This window comes from Ranitomeya variabilis, chromosome 4, assembly GCF_051348905.1.
Source record: "Ranitomeya variabilis isolate aRanVar5 chromosome 4, aRanVar5.hap1, whole genome shotgun sequence".
In the NCBI taxonomy this organism is placed as follows: Eukaryota; Metazoa; Chordata; class Amphibia; order Anura; family Dendrobatidae; genus Ranitomeya; species Ranitomeya variabilis.
Window position 1 is genome coordinate 457,061,099 of NC_135235.1, and position 21,987 is coordinate 457,083,085.

Below are 21,987 nucleotides of genomic sequence, written 5' to 3' on the forward strand. Positions count from 1 at the left end.
AAACTTATCCAGATATTCACGGAAAATATTGTGCATAAAGGACTGAAAGACTGACGGAGCATTGGAGAGTCCAAAAGGCATTACCAAATACTCAAAATGGCCCTCAGGCGTATTAAATGCGGTTTTCCACTCATCACCTTGTTTTATCCGCACCAGATTATACGCACCGCGAAGATCTATCTTAGTGAACCACCTAGCCCCCTTAATGCGAGCAAACAAGTCAGTCAATAATGGCAATGGATACTGATATTTGACTGTAATCTTATTCAGAAGGCGATAATCTATACAAGGCCTCAGGGAACCATCTTTTTTTGCCACGAAAAAAAAACCTGCTCCCAGAGGGGATGAAGATGGACGAATATGTCCCTTTTCCAAGGACTCCTTAATATAATTCCGCATAGCAGTATGCTCTGGCAGTGACAGATTAAATAAACGACCCTTAGGGAACTTACTGCCAGGAATCAATTCTATAGCACAGTCACAATCTCTATGAGGAGGGAGCGAATTGAGCTTAGGCTCCTAAAAAACATCCCTATAGTCAGACAAAAACTCAGGGATCTCAGAAGGAGTAGATGAAGCGATTGAAATCGGAAGTGCATGATCATGAACCCCCTGACATCCCCAGCTTAACACAGACATTGTTTTCCAGTCCAGGACAGGATTATGAGTTTGTAACCATGGCAGCCCCAGCACTAGTACATCATGTAAATTATACAGTACAAGGAAGCGAATCACCTCCTGATGAACGGGAGTCATGCGCATGGTCACTTGTGTCCAATACTGCGGTTTATTCATAGCCAATGGTGTAGAATCAATTCCTTTCAGAGGAATAGGAACTTCCAGAGGCTCCAGACTAAAACTGCAGCGTTTAGCAAATGACCAATCCATAAGACTCAGGGCAGCGCCCGAATCCACATAGGCATCAACGGAAATGGAAGACAGTGAAAAAATCAGAGTCACAGACAAAATGAACTTAGGCTGCAGAGTACCAATGGCAAAAGATTTATCAAGCTTTTTTGTGCGTTTAGAGCATGCTGATACAACATGAGCTGAATCACCACAATAAAAACACAATCCATTTTTCCGCCTATAATTTTGCCGTTCACTTCTGGACTGAATTCTATCACATTGCATAGTCTCAGGTGCCTGTTCAGAAGACACCGCCAACTGGTGCACGGGTTTGCGCTCCCGCAAACGCCGATCAATCTGTATGGCCATAGCCATAGACTCATTCAGACCTGTAGGCGTAGGGAACCCCACCATAATATCCTTAATGGCCTCAGAAAGACCATTTCTGAAGTTTGCAGCCAGGGCGCACTCATTCCACTGAGTAAGCACCGACCATTTCCGAAATTTTTGACAATATATTTCCGCTTCATCATGCCCCTGAGAGAGGGCTAACAAAGCCTTTTCAGCCTGAATCTCCAGGTTGGGTTCCTCATAGAGCAATCCCAATGCCAGAAAAAACGCATCCACACTGAGCAATGCAGGATCCCCTGGTGCCAATGCAAATGCCCAATTCTGAGGGTCGCCCCGCAGGAAAGATATTACAATCCTGACCTGTTGAGCAGGGTCTCCAGAGGAGCGAGATTTTAAAGAAAGAAACAATTTACAATTGTTCCTGAAATTCAGGAAGGTAGATCTATCTCCAGAGAAGAACTCTGGAATAGGAATTCTAGGTTCAGACATGGGAGTGTGAACAACAAAATCCTGTATGTTTTGAACTTTTGCCGCGAGATTACTCAGGCTGGAAGCCAAACTCTGGACATCCATGTTAAACAGCTAAGATCAGAGCCATTCAAGGGTTAAGAGGAGGTAAGAAGCAGCTAGACAGCAATTAAGGGCTAGGCAGCAAACTCTGAAGGGAAGAAAAAAAAAAAAATTTTCCCTTAAACACTTCTTATTCTCCTGCTTCAGCCCAAACAATTAACACTTTGTGGGCCGGCTATACTGTCATGAATCCCAATGGCTAGGGATAGCACAGGACAAGCAAGGTACAAATATATAACGGACGAGCTCTAGGGTGATGGAACCTGGGCTGACCGCTGCCCTACGCCTGACAAACGCAACTAGAGATAGCCAGGGAGCGTGCCTACGTTGGTTCTAGACGCCACGCACCAGCCTAAGAGCTAACTAGTACTGCAGAGAAAATAAAGACCTCACTTGCCTCCAGAGGAACGAACCCCAAAAGGTATAGTTGCCCCCCACATGTATTGACGGTGAAATGAGAGGAAGGCACACACATAGAGATGATATATATAGGTTTAGCAAATAGAGGCCCGCTGTAAACTAGAAAGCAGAACGATACAAAAGGGGTCTGAGCGGTCAGCAAAAAACCCTAATCAAAAAACCATCCTGAGATTACAAGAACCCATGTGCCAACTCATGGCACATGGGGAGAACCTCAGTCCACTAGAGCTACCAGCTAGCATAGAGACATAATAAGCAAGCTGGACAAAAAAACCAAACAACTGAAAATCAGCACTTAGCTTATCCTGAAAGATCTGGGAGCAGGTAGGCAGGAACAAAACAGAGCACATCTGAATACATTGATAGCCGGCAAGGAAATGACAGAAAGGCCAGGTAAAATAGGAAACACCCAGCCTCTGATGGACAGGTGGAAACCAAAGGCCGCAACCCACCAAAGTCACCCAGTACCAGCAGTAACCACCAGAGGGAGCCCACAAACAGAATCCACAACACCTCCCGGCTTGTGATTGGTTGACCGCGACGCAACCAATCACAAGCCGGGACGTCACGGGAGGCTGGACAAGTGCGCATTTTAAAATGCGCGCGTGTCCAGCCTCCCGTGACGTCACGGCTTGTGATTGGTTGCGTCGCCCATGTGACTGCGACGCAACCAATCACAAAGCCGGGACGTAATTTTAAAATCCTTAAGGACCTGAAATTACGTCACGGCTTGCTGTGATTGGTTGCGTCGCCCATGTGACTGCGACGCAACCAATCACAAGCCGGGACTTCACGTAAAGGAAAGAAAAGCGCGAATTTTAAACAAAGAACGCTGCCGCTTCCCTCGGTAAGGTGCAGGCTGCGTCGGAGAGGTGAGTATAGCAATATTTTTTATTTTAATTCTCTCTTTTACACATTTTTACATTAATGTTGTTTCGATACCGATACCCGATACCACAAAAGTATCGGATCTCGGTATCGGAATTCCGATACCCGCAAGTATCGGCCGATACCCGATACTTGCGGTATCGGAATGCTCAACACTACAAATGGCTAAACATATGTTACATATCACATTACATTTACAGATCAGTGAAATAACTATTGACCCAGGATGTGCAAAGGGAATTTTCATCAACCTCCTTACACTAACAATGGTGACAAGGACACCTCCAAAATGCAAAATAAGAGATGGATCTGTCAGGAGAAGAGAGTAATAGTCTCTCCACACTGTTTAAAGGAGCACTCTGATAATTGTTTATGTTTCATTCTTTAGTAGCAATGATGTGTGTATGAGTAATTAATGCAGTAATAGTTGCCGTATTCTTCCGTTTTCAGCAATGCTCCTGTACTCTTCAGCATCAGGTGACAGCATTTTTGACCTGCCAAATCACAGACTATCTTCTGTGTGGAGCTGTGGTCACATTTAAAATTTTCGGTATGTGATAGAGAGCCTCGTTCTGAGTACCATAGACTTGCATTGACAAAGTAACCACTTCTCCATGCAGAAGACACTGTATATTTGGAAGGTTGCAGATGCGGTCACATGACGCTGGAGCACCAGTGAAAACAGTAGAAGATGGTGGCTGGTGAGTATGTTACTGCACTCATTATACATATCCATGTAATTGCTATCAAGGGGAGAAATAAAAATAACTTCAGTGCTCCTTTAGCTACTTTCCGACATTGGGCGCAATAGTACGCCGATTCCTGTTTGATGTGGGCTCTCTCGCTGAGATCGCACCTTTCCAGGCACATGTCTGCTGATATATACAGCTGACATGTGCCTGCAACAGCCGCAGGTGGAATAGCGATCCACTCACGGCTGTTAACTAGTTAAATGTCGCTATCAACTTCCGACAATGGCATTTAACCCGCGCTTACCGGAAGCGCGTCACTAATCCTGCCCATCTGTGACCCCGTCACATGATTGCGGGTCACCGATGGGTCGACATGACAGCCATAGGTCTCCAGCAGACCTCTATAGCAATTGAGCATTTCTGCTACACACAAGCAATCTGATCATCGCCCGTGTGCAGCAGAAGCGATAAAAGTAGTGCAGCTTCTAGTCTCCCATAGATACTATTGAAGCATGCAAAAAGTAAAAAAAAGTTTTTAAAAATATAAAAAATAAATAAATAAAAGTTCAAATCACCCCTCTTTTGCCCCATTCAAAATAAAATAATTAAAAAAATCAAATATACACATATTTGGTATCGCCGCATTCACGATCACCCGAATCTATCAACATAAAAAAAAAATTAACCCAATCGCTAAACAGCGTAATGAGAAAAAAATTCAAAATGTCAGAATTGGTCGTTGCTACATTGCAATAAAATGAAATAATGGGCGATCTACACCAAAACGGTATCAATAAAAACGTCAGCTCGGCATGCAAGAAATAAGCCCTCACCCTGCCTCAAATCACGAAAAATGGAGGTCTCGGAGAATGGCAACATTTTTTTTTTACCAAACTTTGAATTTTTTTTCATTACTTAAATAAAGAACCTAGACATGTTTGGTGTCTATTAACTCGTAATGACCTGGAGAATCATAATGGCAGGTCAGTCTCAGCATTTAGCGAACATTGTAAAAAAGTAAAAATAAATAACAACTGTGGAATTGCACTTTTGCTTGCAATTTCACCGCACTTGGAATGTTTTCCCATTTTCCAGTACACGATATGTTAAAACAAATGGTGCTGTTGAAAAGTACAACTTGTCCGGCAAAAAAAAGCCCTCGCATGGCCATATTAACCGAAAAATAAAAAAGTTATAACAAAAAACGAAAATGCAAAAACGAAAATACCTCTGGTTGTGAAGAGGTTAAGGTTCCAAGTTCTTTGAGCTTGACTCAAATACAGAATCATAGGACCATAAGTAATTTTTGTCATACTTAGTGTAATCCTTGATGTTATTATTATAGGAAATTGTATACATTTGTTTTTTATTGAACAGCAATTCTACCAATGAATGTATCATGGCAAATGTCATATTATGGAATATAACTGTAAGTGTTTTTATTATCACAATAATTCCAATTGTAACATTAGTGTTAGGGATAAAATCCTCCGGAATTCATAAGATGAGGTTCTGCATTATTCATACAAAAAAGGGCCATCTTTGGTATGTAGAATGTTTGAGCCATCTGTCTGTCTTTCAAAACCTCTCTCCATCATGGTACAGAAATCTCGAAGTGACTTGTCACTCCCTACAGGAAGCTTCTCTCCTAACTTTCACCCAGACTGTCATTAATAATTAGTTAATGACACAGGTCAGTAAGGGTAAGATTGTTTTAAAGGTAAGATGTGATTTTTCTATACTTTCGATTGCTGAACTCAGTAAAAAATATATAAAAAAATTCCATCACGTACAGTTTTTTCACAAACGCTGACTCCATAGGCTTTTTTTTTGCACCATACTTTAACCCCTTTGCGTGACCTTTGGTGGAAGTTTTTTGCGTCATTAGATTGGTTAGAAATTAATGGATGCTGTGCTGCGATTGGCTGCTGTGAACAAAGAACACTTTCTGAACCCAGCTGCCAAAGTGTGTGGTGGTGTCCATAGCATCCAATTATAGCATAGCTTTCATTTTACCTCAGCAGTGTAAGAAATGAAAGCTGCACTTTGATTGTTTGTTATGGGCAGTATAGACAGATTTTTTTTTAGTCACAGTTCATAACAGTGTGGTGGTGCCCATAGCAACCAATCAGAGCATGTCTTTCATTTTACCTCAGCAGTATAAGAACTGAAAGCTGCACTGTCATTGGTTGCTATGGGGAATACAGGCAGATTTTCTTTTAGACAGAATTCATAAGAGTGCGGTGGTGTCCTTACCACGATTTCTTTCAGTATTTAGTGGTTACAGTGGATTAAACTTCTGTTTCTAACAACATGATTGAAATGGCTACAAGGGGGTGTCGTAATTCACACAACAACTTTTTCTACATTTGTGGTTGTTTTGTAGTGAAGAAATAATGAAGGGACATCATGGATTTAATTAGAAAAGTTTTTTATCAGTTCCGTACTTTGGTGTAGATCAGGACAAGTTGTGGGCTCCACATGTAGCGTGTTCTGTTTATGTAGAAGAATTACAACAGTGGTCTAAAGGGAAGAAAGAAAGCTTTTGTTTTGGCGTGCCTATGATCTGGAGGGAACAGCAAAATCATAGTTGTGACTGCCACTTTTGTACATGCAATGTGGAGAGATTCAACCCTAAAATTAAGAAGGAAATTATATACACAAATCTCCTGTTAGGGATTCGCCCTGTGGAGAAACATGAAGATACACCTTGTTCAGAAGTTTCAGAACATAAAGAGCAGGATTCTGATTAATCCAACTTGAATTAAATGATTTAGTTAGGAACTTGGATCTTCGTAAATATTCTGTATAACTTTAGGCTAAAGGAAAAGAACCTGCTAGCTCTTGGTACCTGTTTTTCATGGTACAGAAGGAGAGAAAAGGAATCCTTTCATGCGTTTCTCAACACTGTGCTCTAATGTATAGCAGTGATGTTCCTGGGATGATGGAAAAATGTAACATTGAGTACAATGTGAGAGAGTAGAGGCTCTTTATTGATTCATCCAAAAAGTCTGAAAGCTGTGCTACTGCACAATGACAGCAAATATGCTTTAGTGCCTGTAGGGAATTATGTGCACTTGGAGGAAAGCTATGAGAATGTAGACTTTATTCTCAAGGAACTTAACTACAAGACTGTTATACCAGCTGTACACTGACTACTTTACATTGTATCAAAGTGTCATATCTTCAGTGGTGTCCCATGAAAAGACATAATAAAATGTTTACAAAAATGTCATATATTGTGTATTTTTTTTTATATTCTACCTTAGGTGTATGGTTAGCTTGGATTATAAATTATGTACTTTATACCTCTAGTTTCACACTAACTGCCCAATAGAACATTAGAAGGTGTAGGACTATCATGAGTGACATCACAATATTGTTAGGTTCCAAATCACTCCAGTTACTGAGCTGCAACAGTTCGCGGTTGACTGTCTTACCTGGTGATAGGATCTATTCCTTATAACCAAATTTCTTCCAAAGGAGGTTGCTAAAGTATATTTGACAGAGCAGGTAGAGAAAAACCAATATCATTATTTCTTTTTAAGACATGAACTTTTTTATGTATACAGGGTGACAATGGGTAGGCTACTACTCTGATGACTTGAATAGAACTGACATACAACAACACATGCTATAACTTCTGCCAAAATTACCATAGATGTGCTCAGCAACAATAGAAAATAGTTAAATATTGCAATATTGAAGAAGATGGCACTACAGCCATTTCACTCTGTGTGCTTTGTCATGTCAAAGCGGCCAACAGTGTGAAATGGTCATTGCCTACATGCACTATCGCTCACCCATAACCTGTAAGGCTACTTTCACACTAGCGTTAACTCCATTCCGTCACAATGCGTCGTTTTGCCGAAAAAACGCATCCTGCAAAAGTGTTTGCAGGATGCGTTTTTTCACCATTGATTAACATTAAGCGACGCATTGTGACGGATTGCCACACGTCGCACCCGTCATGCGACGGATGCGTTGTGCAGTGGCGGACCGTCGGGAGCAAAAAACGCTACATGTAACCTTTTTTTGCTCACGACGGTCCGCTTTTTCCGACCGCGCATGCGCGGCCGGAACTCCGCCCCCACCTCCCCGCACTTCCCCGCACCTCACAATGGGGCAGCGGATGCGCTGGAAAAATGCATCCGCTGCCCCCGTTGTGCGGCGGAGACAACGCTAGCGTCGGGAACGTCGGCTCGACGCACAGCGATGGGCCGAGCCCGACGCTAGTGTGAAAGTAGCCTAAGCTGCTGGGGTTTTCTTCCAATAAAAGATACGTATTGCAAATTCCATATGGCATATGGACTTTTTCATTTGTGGGTAAATAAATGTTGGGTGCACTGAATTGTACTTGAAAATAGAGTAAAAATGTAAATTTTTCATTTATGTTTCAAAAACAATTTGTGGGATTTATCAATATGGGGGCAAAGGAAGTAACATAGTTGCACATGACCCCCAATTTAGTGGCTGCCTTCAACTTTTAAAGGAGCCTCTGATGTGCAAAAGGTAGAATCTGATAAGTTCACCTGGGAAATTTCTCTACTTAAAGGGTTTTTCCCCATCTGAACAAGTTATCACCTATCATCAGGATAGATGGGAATAATTGATGTCCCTCCCCCTTAACTGATCCAGAGAACAGAGCTCTCAAATGCCCCAATATAATGGGGAACTGCTAGAGATTGCAGACATAGCAACACATAGAGATTTCTTTAATATTTTTCTCAGTTCTGTTCGGAATGCGAAACAAAATAAGATGAAAAGAAATGAGGAAATTATGGGAGAAATTGGATATTTTTTTTAAAATTTTTATGATGTTTTTAATTTTATTTTGTTTTTAGAGTTCCTTTAAGAACAGGACATGCAACATAATAATTCTGTATGGGCTAAGGGATGACTGATTAAAATGCAGTAGAAAATAATCACAGTCTAAACCTCTCCATAGCTCATTCTTATTAAAATTGTAATAACTGAAAATCTCATTTTATGTATAAACTTATTATTCTTTGATATAGAAAACATGGGAGAAATATTTCCTTTTTCAGATGACTGCATGAGCAAGAATTCTGATGGTAAGGAATGCAGAGAAAGCTATGAATGTATATTGATCCGATTATGATGTTATTTATAAATATTTATTTATAAGATATTTTACTCTGTTATATAGCACCATTAATACAAAAATATATTTCATTTCAAAACTTTGCTCAATTTAGTTACTGAGACAAACCCTTTGAAAGAGTTGTTTTAATTAAACAACTCTTGTCCATTTTCCTTTTCTTGTGAATAAGGGCTAATTATATGAGACAACCCCTTTAAAGACCCATTACCCAGAAGTTGGCACAGACAGCAGAAAGATTGTGTTCAGGAGCAATGTATGGAGCCATTGCTCTGGTATCTCCTCATAGAGGATGCACTGTGTGCACAATTATTAGGCAAATTGTATTTTTGATGATTCATTTTATTATTGAACTATGGTGCTGATGGTCTATCTAAAACGTTAATAAATCTGAAACCTGAATATTTACAAGGGTTGTCCCACTCATAAAGTACATTTTTATTTCAATATATCTTTAAATTAAAATAAGTTCCACAATTGGATCTATTAATATTGTTCCTGTGCTGAGATAATCTTATAACTGTGCCCCTGCTGTGTACTGTGTAATGGCTGTGTCTGATCATACCACAGCTCCTGGGCAGGGGAGGAAGCAAAAGAGTATACAGGCAGGAGAGTCTTTTTTTTAAACATGTCTTACCTCACATAACAGAGCAGCTTTGATCTCATTTATAAGATTATCACAGCACAAGAACATCTTTTTAACACATCCAATTATGAACATTATTTTTATCCCAATATCTAATAATTAAAATCCACTTTGTCCATGGGACAACGCTTTTAAGAAACTGAAAGTGAGGTTTTGTCTCTCTTATCATAATAGTTATGTGTGCATAATTATTGTGCAGTTTGTAGAATTATTATGTAACCAAATGAAAAATGTTAATTTTCTCATCTCAATTGTTTATTTTCACTTCTAAAGTGAGAATAATAACTAAACACTTAAAAAAATACAGACATACATTTCTGACATTTCTAAAAAAGATCAGTGACCAATATAGCACCCATATTTTCAATAATGGTCATAGGCCTTCAATCCATGGAATCTGTCATTTTCTTAATCAATTGATGATGAACCTTTTGGGCAGCACCACCCACAGCCTCCCAGACACTGTTCAGAGAGGTGTTCTCTTGTCCTTCACCATAAATCTACCATTTAAGAAGGGCCCACAAGTTCTCAATAAGATTTAGGTCAGGTCAGAAAGGGGCCATGTCATTATTCTTTCTTCTTTAAGCTCTTCACTGGCAGCCAAGCAGTGGAGGACATCGATGTATGTGATGGAGCATTGCACTGCATAAAAAAAGTCATGGTTTTCTTGAAAGATGCAGAATTTTTCCTGCACCACAGCTTGAAGAAGGTGTCCTCTAAAAACTGGCAGTAGGTTTGGCAGTTGATCTTGAATCAATCTTCAACTCAAAAATATTCAACTAGCTCATTTTTAATACCAGCCCATAGCAGTATCCCACCTCCACCTTCCTGATGTCTGAGTCAAATTGAAGGGCTGTGCCTGTTACTCATCCAGCCACGGCCCCAGCCATCTAAAGTCACGCTCATCTCATCAGTCCATAAAACCTTTGAAAAATTTGTCTCCAGATGTTTCTTGGTCCAGTCTTGACGTTTCTGTGTCTTGTTCAGTGGTGGTCAGGTTTCAGCCTTCTTTAAATTGGCCATGTGTCTAATTAATGAAAACCTTGTACTTCTGGGCACTCCAAGGAGGTTGCAGTTCTGGAATATGACAGCAATGAGAGATAATGACTTCCTCCTCACTTTACATTAAATTCTTTGGCACTTAATGTGCATCTTTTTATCTCAACTTGTTTTTTTGTGACCTTGTTGACTATTTGCAACCAATGTTTCGATGGTTCTGTAATAACGCCCCAACATTTTAGCAATTTCAAGAGTGCTGTATCCCTCAGTAAGACTGTTAAGAACTTTTTACTTTTCAGAGTTAGTTAAATTTCCTTTTTAGCATATTTTACCTAAGAAAAACAAACTGCTTATTAATGCAGTACACCTTAATAAAGAATGTTCATATCCTTAGGCCTCACCCTCCCTCATTACAATAATATACATCACCTGATCTGCTTAATTCAATAAGCATTCAAGCTTATACAGCTTGGAGTTGGAAAATCTGCAGAAAAAATGATGATATGGTCAAAATACTAATTTGCCTAAGATTTGTTTATACAGTGTACAAATACTGGTTGACCTACAGATAAGACATGCCATGAAATTAATTTCTCCGTCTCACCCATGCAGTTTAATAGACAGTAATTTGCTGTTTATAAAGTGACCTATTATTATTATTATTATACATTTTTATAGCGTCATTTATTCCATGGCACTTTACACGTGATAGGGGCAAATATAGACAAGTACAATAAACATGAGCAATACAAGGCACACACAAGTAAAGAAGGAGAGAGGACCCTGCCTGCAAGGGCTCACAGTCTACAGGGGATGGGTGAGGATACGCTAGGAGAGGGTAGAGCTGGTCATGTGGCGGTTCAGCAGGCTAAGTATCAATGCAGCTTGTAGGCTTGTCAGAAGAGGTGGGCCTTCAGGTTCTTTTTGAAGGTTTCCATGGTAGGTGAGAGTCTGATGTGTTGGGGTAGAGAGTTCCAGAGTATGGGGGAAACATGGGAGAAGTCTTGTATGCGGTTGTGGGAAGAAGAGATAAGAGGGGAGTAAAGAAGGAGATCTTGAGAAGATCAAAGGTTGCGTGTCGGTAAGTACCGGGAGACCTATTCCTTCTGGATCCTTGTGCAACGTTACTATCATACTTGCTAAAAGTTTTGATTTTGCCAGGACAATTATGGCAACAGGACTGCAAACCTTGGCTAGAAGTGGTCAGTCTCAGGTCGTTTGCAGTTGGTAATGGGTTGCCCCAGGTTTGAGGCTTAAATGTCACTTTTCCAAGCATTGCAATTTTAGTAAGTTTCTTTTCACCATAACTACAGTTTTTATAGGTTTCCCAAAAAATCATAAATATCTATTTAAGCCTAATGTGTATAAACAAGTAACAAAGGAGAATTGTTCCCTAAAGTTTTTTTTTGTTACATATACAATATAAAAATGAATTATTGTTGTCTGTTCTTTATGCACTGCCAAAGGACTGGAGTAATCTGCCCCAAATTTGCCACATACAGTGCCTTGCAAAAGTATTCGGCTCCCTGGAACTTTTCAAGCTTTTCCCACATATCATGCTTCAAACATAAAGATACCAAATATAAATTTTTGGTGAAGAATCAACAACAAGTGCAACACAATTGTGATGTTGAAAGAAATTTCTGGATGAACTGCAGAGATCTATTGCTGAGGTGGGACAATCTGTCCATAGGACAACAATCAGTCGTACACTGCACAAATCTGGCCTTTATGGAAGGGTTGCAAGAAGAAAGCCATTTCTCAAAGATATCCATAAAAAGTGTAATTTAAAGTTTGCAACAAGCCACCTGGGAGACACACCAAACACGTGGAAGAAGGTGCTCTGGTCAGATGAAACCAAAATCGAACTTTTTGGCAACAATGCCAAATGATATGTTTGGCGTAAAGGCAACACAGCTCATCACCCTGAACACACCATCCCCACTGTCAAACATGGTGGTGGCAGCATCATGAATTGGGCCTGCTTTTCTTTAGCAGGAACAGGGAAGATGGTTAAAATTGATGGGAAGATGGATGGAGCCAAATACAGGACCATTCTTAAAGAAAACCTGTTGGAGTCTGCAAAAGACCTGAGACGAGGACGGAGATTTGTCTTCCAACAAGACAATGATCCCAAACATAAAGCAAAATCTACAATGGAATGGTTCACAAATAAACGTATCCAGGTGTTAGAATGGCCAAGTCAAAGTCCAGACCTCAATCCAATCGAGAATCTGTGGAAAGAGCTGAAAACTGCTGTTCACAAACGATCTCCATCAAATCTCACTGAGCTCATGCTGTTTGCCAAGGAATAATGGGCAAGAATTTCAGTCTCTTGATGTACAAAACTGATAGAGACATACCCCAAGCAACTTGCAGCTGTAATCGCAGCAAAAGGTGGTGCAAAAAAGTATTGAGGTAAAGGGGCCGAATAATAGTGCACGCCCCTCTTTTCAGTTTTTGATTTTCCACAAAAATTTGAAATAACCAATAAATTTTGTTCAGCTTCACAATTGTGTTCCACTTGTTGTTGATTCTTCACCAAAAATTTACATTTGGTATCTTTATGTTTGAAGCATGATATGTGAGAAAAGGTTAAAAAGTTCCAGGTAGCCGAATACTTTCGCAAGGCACTGTACATAAAACAGGCTCTTTGGAATGTTTTAGATTGGGTTTCAGCTCTCTACCAATCTCGACATATTCATAAAGAAAAGTGGATCAATCTGCCCAAAATTTTGAACATAGGTAAATCTGATGCTACAGAAATTTTTAGACTGGGTTTCAACTTCTGAAAAAAAGCTGAAACACAGTGTAAACACATTTGTGAAAAAAAAATGTAATACAAAAGTCACCGGGTTTCAGCTCTCTGGAACCTACTGTTCTTCTTATACCCATAAAGAAACAGAATAGAAAAGCAAATATTAATTGAAATCCTTCAGGACACCACTAGAGAAGCGTAACATTTGTGCACATAACATCTCAGATATATTGGTTTCATATCAGTTTTTAACCAAACACGCATACAAAATATGTTCTAAGCTGGATAGTTCTACTGGTACACTAAAAAATGGGATCTATAGAAGTAAAAATTATATAATGACGAGAAATTAATTGGATGTTGGAGATATTTTTAACATTGCTTTACCATTTTTTTAATGTTCTCTTAATTTTAGATATAACCCACCATCTGGACAAGCCAAAAAATGGGATTTTGAGGATTGAGGTAAAGTACATTGATCAGTTCGGAAATCTAGATCGCATACTGTCATTTTTAGACTGTGGTTCCTCAAAGACGGTTTAGTCAGCATCTGAACCACTACTTTAGTTTCTATAGGAGGCCAAATCTAGAAAGTGTGGTTTGATCTTTGGTGAAATGAGAGAAATCATCAGTTACAAATGTGGGAATTTCAATCCTCAATGACCAAAATTGCTTCTCAAATTCCCCATCATCACTAGTGTTGAGCGATACCTTCCGATACTCAAAGGTATCGGTATCAGATGGGATCGGCCGATATCCAAAAAATATCGGATATCGCCGATACCGATACCCGATACCAATGCAAGTCAATGGGACACAAGTATCGGAAGCTATCCTGGATGGTTCCCAGGGTCTGAAGGAGAGGAAACTCTCCTTCAGGCCCTGGGATCCATATTCATGTAAAAAATAAAGAATTAAAATAAAAAATATGGATATACTCACCCCTCCGGCGGCCCCTGGACCTTAGCGATGTAACCGGCAGCCTCTGTTCCTAAGAATGAGGAGTGAAGGACCTTCGATGACGTCGCGGCTTGTGATTGGTCGCGTGACCGCTCATGTGACCGCTCACGCCACCAATCACAAGCCGCGACGTCATCGCAGGTCCTAAACTCACTGCATTCTTAGGAACGGAGGCTGCCGGTTACATCGCTAAGGTCCAGGGGCCGCCGGAGGGGTGAGTATATCCATATTTTTTATTTTAATTCTTTATTTTTTACATGAATATGGATCCCAGGGCCTGAAGGAGAGTCTCCTCTCCTCCAGACCCTGGGAACCAAACACTGGGAACTTCCGATTCCGATTTCCGATATCACAAAAATATCGGAACTCGGTATCGGAATTCCGATACAGCAAATATCGGCCGATACCCGATACTTGCGGTATCGGAATGCTCATCACCCTATAACCATTTCACAGCATTTTTCTTATAGTCATGGAGCTCAGCACAGAGTTCTATATTCACATTATATATCCAAGATAAAATTATAGATCAAAGCAGTAACATGGAGCTTCTGGGCCTAAGCGATGTCAAAGCCATCAACTATCATGTGCCATTTATCATACTAGTGTCTAATGTGGCAATAGGGCTTCTGGGTGACTGCCTGCTACCTTTGATACCCCTGTAGCTAGACTCCTGTGTTGAATTTCTCAATCATTGCTGAAAATCGTATTTTTAATTCTGTCGCTAACCAGATGATATTTTTCACTTGCCTCTAGAAATCTCCCAATTGGTTTGGATTTTTTAAAAGGTGCAAGAATGGGGATTCGATCTCTGAGTAAGTCATATTGTGGCTTCAAAATTCAAGATAAAAAAAAGAAATATTAGAATAACAAGTCTCCAGACTGACCTCTCTCTAGTTTTGACAACACTCAAGATACATTTTTACTGTGCTACTTTGCTTACTTTGGCGTAAAGGGATTGTCTGAGCCAACTCCTGACAACCACAGTAGACAGCAAGGTATTTTACTAGCACTGACATCTGCAAGGTTAATGTAATATCATATGACAGCCATTTATAACAATGGCTATGCAATACATTGATAGCACTAATCTGCCAGAATGGAAATTGCTCTTATATAATAAATGCATTCTGGCTTTTAGAGGGGGTTCTGATCTGCCATGTTCATAAGCATTGATTGGGCAGATGGACAGGGCTCTTCATCAGATTTATTGCTTCTTCAATGTCTGGAGTGAGCTTTTATGTTGGGAAGTATAGTAATTACATTAGACATCAAGTATCCTGTAGTAGAAACTAATTTTTCAGAGCGCTGAGGATTGCACTAAAGGAGAACAGGTAAACCATCAGAATAATGAACGTAGTGATTCATGACAAATATGTAATGCACTATGAATCTGAAGTACATTAAAGCATTTGTGATGTAACAAAGCATTTTTTTATGTCACATCTATATAAATATATGTGTACTAGATGGTGGCCCGATTCTAACGCATCGGGTATTCTAGAATAATGTATGTATGTATATAGCAGCCACATAGTATATAGCACAGGCCACGTAGTATATAGGAGGCATGTAGTATATAGCAGACAAATAGTACGTGGCCTGTGCTATATACTATGTGGCTGCTATATGCATACATACATATTCTAGAATACCCGATGTGTTAATACAGGCCACACAGTACATAACAGTGGCCACATACTATATAACACAGCCCACGCAGTATATAGCAGCCACACAGTATATAACACAGGCCGCGCAGTATATAACACAGGGCACGTAGTATATAGCACAGCCCCCACAGTATATCACACAGCCCACGTAGTATGTAACACTGCCCATGTAGTATATATCACAGCCCCCACAGTATATCACACAGCCCACGTAGTATATAGCACAGCCCCCGCAGTATATCACACAGCCCACGCAGTATTTAGCAGTGTGGGCACCATATCCCTGTTAAAAAAAATAATTAAAATAAAAAATAGTGATATACTCACCCAACGGGATCCACCGAAGCTCTGGCAATGCGCGCGCGGCTGCCGCTATCTTCCGTTCCCAGGATGCAATGCGGAATTACCCAGAAGACGTAGCAGTCTCGCGAGACCGCTAAGTCTTCTGGGTAATTTCGCAATGCATCTCTGGGAACGGAAGATGGCGGCAGCCACGTGCGGCTCGGCGGACTACGGAGGGTGAGAATAGCAGGTTTTTTGTTTTTTTTATTATTTTTAACATTACTTTTTTACTATTGATGCTGCCATTAACCCTGTGTGAGCGGTGACTGGGGGGAGTATGGAACGGACACTGACTGCGGGGAGTAAGGAGTGGCCATTTTGCCGCCGGACTGTGCCCGTCGCTGATTGGTCGTGGCCGTTTTGCCGCGACCAATCAGCGACTTGGATTTCCATGACAGACAGAGGCCGCGACCAATGAATATCCATGACAGACAGACAGAAAGACAGAAGTTGACCCTTAGACAATTATATAGTAGATATAAACACACACATATATATATATATACATATATATGTGCATACATACACACATGCCGTATGTAAAATAATTTAAAGAACTAAAATAATTATTCAGCTTACCAGCATTTTCTGAACTCACTAGGATGAAGCAGAAAGAATCAAAACTTCACTGGACCAAGATTTTTCTTTCTTGCTTTTGTGCCACAATAGATTAAAATCTATGATCTTCTCTTGAATCGTGTTTTTCTTTCATTTTGCTACTGTTAAAAAGTTGCATTTCTATCATTGTACCTGGAAAAAGGGGCTAAAATAAATAATCTTATCTCATCTATCTAGAATAAGTGGTTCAGAAGTGGGAAACATTTAGGAGTATTGTGAGCACTGCAGAGTAATCCACACAGGCTCAGTGTTGAAAACTGTTTATTGTTGTTACAACATATCGAGCTACATGTTTCAGCACCAATACTTTCCTTGTGCCATAATATCCCTTGTTGTCTTTTTTGATGCCTAAAGATAGTTTTCTAGCTGGAAAGGTTCTATGTGAAAAAAAGAAAGACAAAGTAAAATATAGAGACAACAAGCTTCTGCGTGAAGAAAAGAAAGACAAGGTGGACGATATAGACCTCAAGGTTCTATGTGAAGGAAAGAAAGACAGGGGGAGGATAGAGACCCCAATGGAGTTTTAGTCAAGAAGTGTGGGTAGTGCCTAGAACCTTTTATCCAGCTAGAAAGCAGGAGTGTAGATGCAAGACCACATACAGAGGCATAGCTAAAGATGAGGGTTTGACAGCACATATCAGAACATCACAGACAAGTACTTGGTTACTATAATAGCGACATGTAGGGTAGACTTACATAGTATGGCACTTTAGCTCTATATCTGCCAAATAGCACATCTGCTTGATGTTATCTGGCAGGCTTCCTTACCTATGATACAGCACAATACAATTTGACCCTATGTTGTGGCCACATTTTCTCTATTCATTGTATAAAAGGAGGGAATAAGTAGAGATGAGCAAAACTTTTAAGGCTCCGTTCGGTTTGTCGAACGTACCCAAACCTCATTAAATTCAATGGGAGGTAAAACCAAATGCATACACAACACCAGCATTTATAGCTTAAACATTGATCAGTAACAGATGGATGAGTGACTGATGTAGGTCTGGTGCTCTGAGAGGTCTGACAAATTGAGGCAACACACATGAAGGAAATCCAACTTGGAGTCCAAACATTTACAATAATTAGGGACAGACAACAAGAAGAGTGTCATCAATTGACCCACAGTAGAAATTTGAAAATGGCACAGCAACAGTCAGCCATGGGCCATGCATGAAGTATTAGGGTATGGGCGAGCATTTAGAGCTTTGAATTGAAGTTTCAATTAAGATGAGGTGGGTAAGAGAGCGTTGTAAGTCTTCTTTGCTGGGAGCCCTGATATCTCATGCAACAGCTCAATTTTTTTCCCAGCCACAGTCAAGTGGTTCAAATATCAGCTTGGTAAATCACTAATGTTAGAAAAATGTAAGGATAGTAACACAGTTAGTTGACTGATCAATTGACCCACAGTGGAGGATTTTATAATGGCGTAGAAGCAGTCAGTCATAGGCCATGCATGAGGTATCAGAGTCTGGGCTAGCATTTAGAGCCTTGAATTGAAATTTTAATTAAGACGAGATTGGTAAGGGAGTGGTGTAAGCCTTCTTTGCTGGGAGCCCCACCTCATGCAATAGCTCAAATTTTTTTTCACAGCCACACTCAAGTAGCACAAACATCACTTTTGTAGACTACTATTGTTAGAAAAATGTAAGTATAGTAACACAGGTAGATGACTGAAAGTAAGTGCAGGCCTACCAGTCTGTGAGCCCTACTGCTATAGGCAACACATGAAGGAGACCCAACTTGGAGTCTCCACATTTCAAAAAAAAATTATTGTCACACATCAGTAAAGTGAGATCAATTTCCACAGAGCAGAAACAGTATAATGGGCCTCTGACACCCCTTCCACAACAGGCAAACCACCAGATAGAGACAAAACTTGGAGTCTCCACTAGAGGTGGACGTACACCTGGATGTTCGGGTCCGGCGGGTTCGGCTGAACAGCTACAAAAAGTTTGAGTTGGGGTACCAGAACAATACCCGAACCCCAACCCAAACCCCATTCAGAATGGGGGCCAAAATATCCAGTGTTTGCCACGCTGTCATGTGCATGGCAGTGTGGCAAACACCACTTCTGATTGGCAGATGCAGAGTTTGTCATGGTTGCATCACTCCGTGTCTGTACGACAAGCTGCAATGTAAACTGCTTGTCTTCCTCCTCCACCTCCTCTGCTGAGCTTCTCAGCTGCGTGCCTCTGAGTTCACACCCAGTGGAATCTACAACCTCATCATCATCCTCTCTGTTCTCCCCCTCCTCACCCTGAAAGTGAAAGGTGAAACAAGAATGATTGGGGTGCCACATCTGAGGATTGTACTGTGTGTGATGTTCAGGTGGAGGAAGAGGAAGAGAGACAACTTGGTACAGCACTTGCCATCTACTGGTTTTTCTGAGCCTCATCTACAAGGTATACCGCTTTGCAGCTGTCAAGGGAGTGGAGTAGCCTGTCCAATAACAGATGTTGTCAGTTCTCTTTGAGTAGGACAAGGCCGTGTTTACTCAGTTGAGCTTTCAGAAGCATTAACACCTAACCCACGTATACTTTGAACACCAAACCTATTCCGCCGTCCACCACGACCTTGCTTTTTCCCATTCATATTGCATGCACCCTTCCCCTCTTTTAACCAGCTGTTTCACAACCTCAGACCCAGACCTGTCAGTCACCAGTCACTAAATGAACAATCACTATTTATTTTCTTAGATAGTGTGCCTGAACAACACTATTAGCCCTAACGATTTTAATTAGCAAATGGGGCCTCCTGACTGCAACACAGTTTTAACCCAAACAATTTGGATTAGCAAACGAGGCTTATTAGGTATTAGCACAATCTAGTTAAATGCTGGAAGATCAGTTTTACCCAGGACAGGATGATATCAAACTAAATGACAAGTTCACTTCCAGCAGCAGCAATAGCGGCCTCTCTGTGCTGTTACACCGAGAAAACAAGATGTCCGCTTTTTATATGGAGTTGGACATGTGACTTCGGCAGCCAATCATAGAAACCCTTCCAATGTCATGACATTGTGGATAGTTTCGGCATTCAGATTGGCTGCTGGATAGTATAAACATTAAGTTATTAAAATGAAAAAATTACACTCCATCGCTCCTTTGACCTAGACATATCCCCTCCCCTGCTATAACATGTCCCCCTGCTCATCATACAGCACTACTATTCTAGACAAAGTTAAAACAGAAGCATTAGTGGAAACGTGATCATTTACCCATCTTTGACTGAATTTTGATGGCTTTGAAGAAAAATGCTCGGGAAATCGAACATGAATCCGAATGTGCTACATTCGTGCCAAATTTGAGATTGGTGAACGCTCGCTCATCTCTAGTAATAACACTATATAATAATATTGCCTCTGTAGACCTCCTAAAACATTAGATATAACAAAATTCCCCTATGGATAGTTGGGGTAGAAATTGCTACTGATCTCGACTCCATTGAATCACTTGAATACTAGATTTGGTCTTAATAGATGACTACTAGATTTGATTGTAAGACATGGAAACTTTTTCTACATATGATGAGCTCAATTCTAGAAAGGCAGATTCTATTTAATATGATAAATCTATTCCAAATCGCTAGTAAATTCAACGGCAGGGTCAAAGTGACTCACAAGTATACCAGAGGATTTTTATGTACGCCTAAAATACCTCCAGTATTAAGGAAACACTCCTATTAATTTTTTTTCCATTAAAAATATTTACCTTCACATTCTCCGAGATCCAGTGTCTGTGTCGCTTTACATATTATACTGTGGATATCTTGCAGCTCATTTATAGCATACGTGCTTTTCATTGCTTGGTCCTTCCGGTTCATTGTTTATGATGTCCCATACTATTCCGCCTTCAGGGGTGTGGTTTATTTGCCATGTTCTTATACATGTTTTTAAGTGGTTTTAATGTTTGCTGTGTCACAGGTGTCTAAATAAAGATTTCTATTTTTAGCTATTATTATGTGGATGTGCACACCATTTTTTGGTTGGTCTTTCTCCTCTCCAGTTCATGGTTATTATCCATACTAGGTGTTGCACCCCATTATTATATGGTATCTTTTTCTACCATATACAGCTCTGGCAAAAATTAAGGGACGTATGTAATTTGATATTTGGTGGCGCTAAGTGACACTGTGCTATATAACCCTGCTGAGGCACTGCACTCCGTACTCATCTCACTCTCGGGCGGTCACGTGACCTGTGACGTATCTCAGGTCCTATTCACAGTACGGACTCACCGCTCTCTCTCACGCGGCGTCCGACCACAGGATCCTGACCCTACCCGGAGGTTAGTTGTTGCAGGTGGTTGCTACCGGCCGGAGCAGCCACCAGTTTGGACTTCTTCGTCTCATCAGGAGTACCCCCGTGAACTACAGCAGCACATCTTCAGCTTGGAATGATTCAACTTGGGAGGTAGGCAGAACTGCTTTCACTCCTTACCTAGCCTCCCTTTCTTTTTACTTGTATGAAGCTTATATAAGAGCATACATTTGGTGGGACTTAGAGTGTTTTTCACTGCAGCGGCTATTTACTGTTATCCTTACCATTATAACCCAGCGCGCACCTGTATACATATCAAGTGTATACTATTTCTATACCAAGGGCAAAAATTAAGGGACCACTGCAAAATGTTCAGTTTGTCTGATTTTTCTCTTTATAGGTATATTTTTGAGTAAAATGTAAATTGTTCATTTATTCTATAAACTTCTATTCTATTCCAAGCAATACATTTTGTATTTTTCTTCTGAAAAGGAAAAACAGTCAAGATAAAAAAAACAAAAAACAGTGCTTTCAGACCTCAAATAATGCAAAGAAAACAAGTTCAAAATCATTTAGAAACAACAATACTAATTTTTTAACTCAGGAAGAGTTCAGAAATCAATATTTTGTGGAATAACCATGATTTTTAATCACAGCTTTCATGCGTCTTGGCATGCTTTCCATCAGCCTTTCACACTGCTTCTGGTGCAAAAATTTAAAGGGAACTTGTCACCCCAAAATCGAAGATGAGCTAAGCCCACCGGCATCAGGGTCTTATCTACAGCATTCTGTAATGCTGTAGATAAGCCCCCAATGTATCCTGAAAGACGAGAAAAAGAGG

The 21,987-nt window shown here is 40.4% G+C and overlaps 1 long non-coding RNA gene across 1 annotated transcript; it reads left to right on the top strand.

Annotated features, from left to right (window-relative positions):
* Positions 1–7,176: 7,176 nt before the first annotated feature.
* Positions 7,177–16,965, top strand: LOC143769018 (uncharacterized). The gene is made up of 5 exons (XR_013214166.1): positions 7,177–7,283; positions 8,789–8,845; positions 13,711–13,760; positions 15,012–15,070; positions 16,872–16,965. It is a non-coding gene; the product is annotated as an uncharacterized LOC143769018 (long non-coding RNA).
* Positions 16,966–21,987: the final 5,022 nt, after the last annotated feature.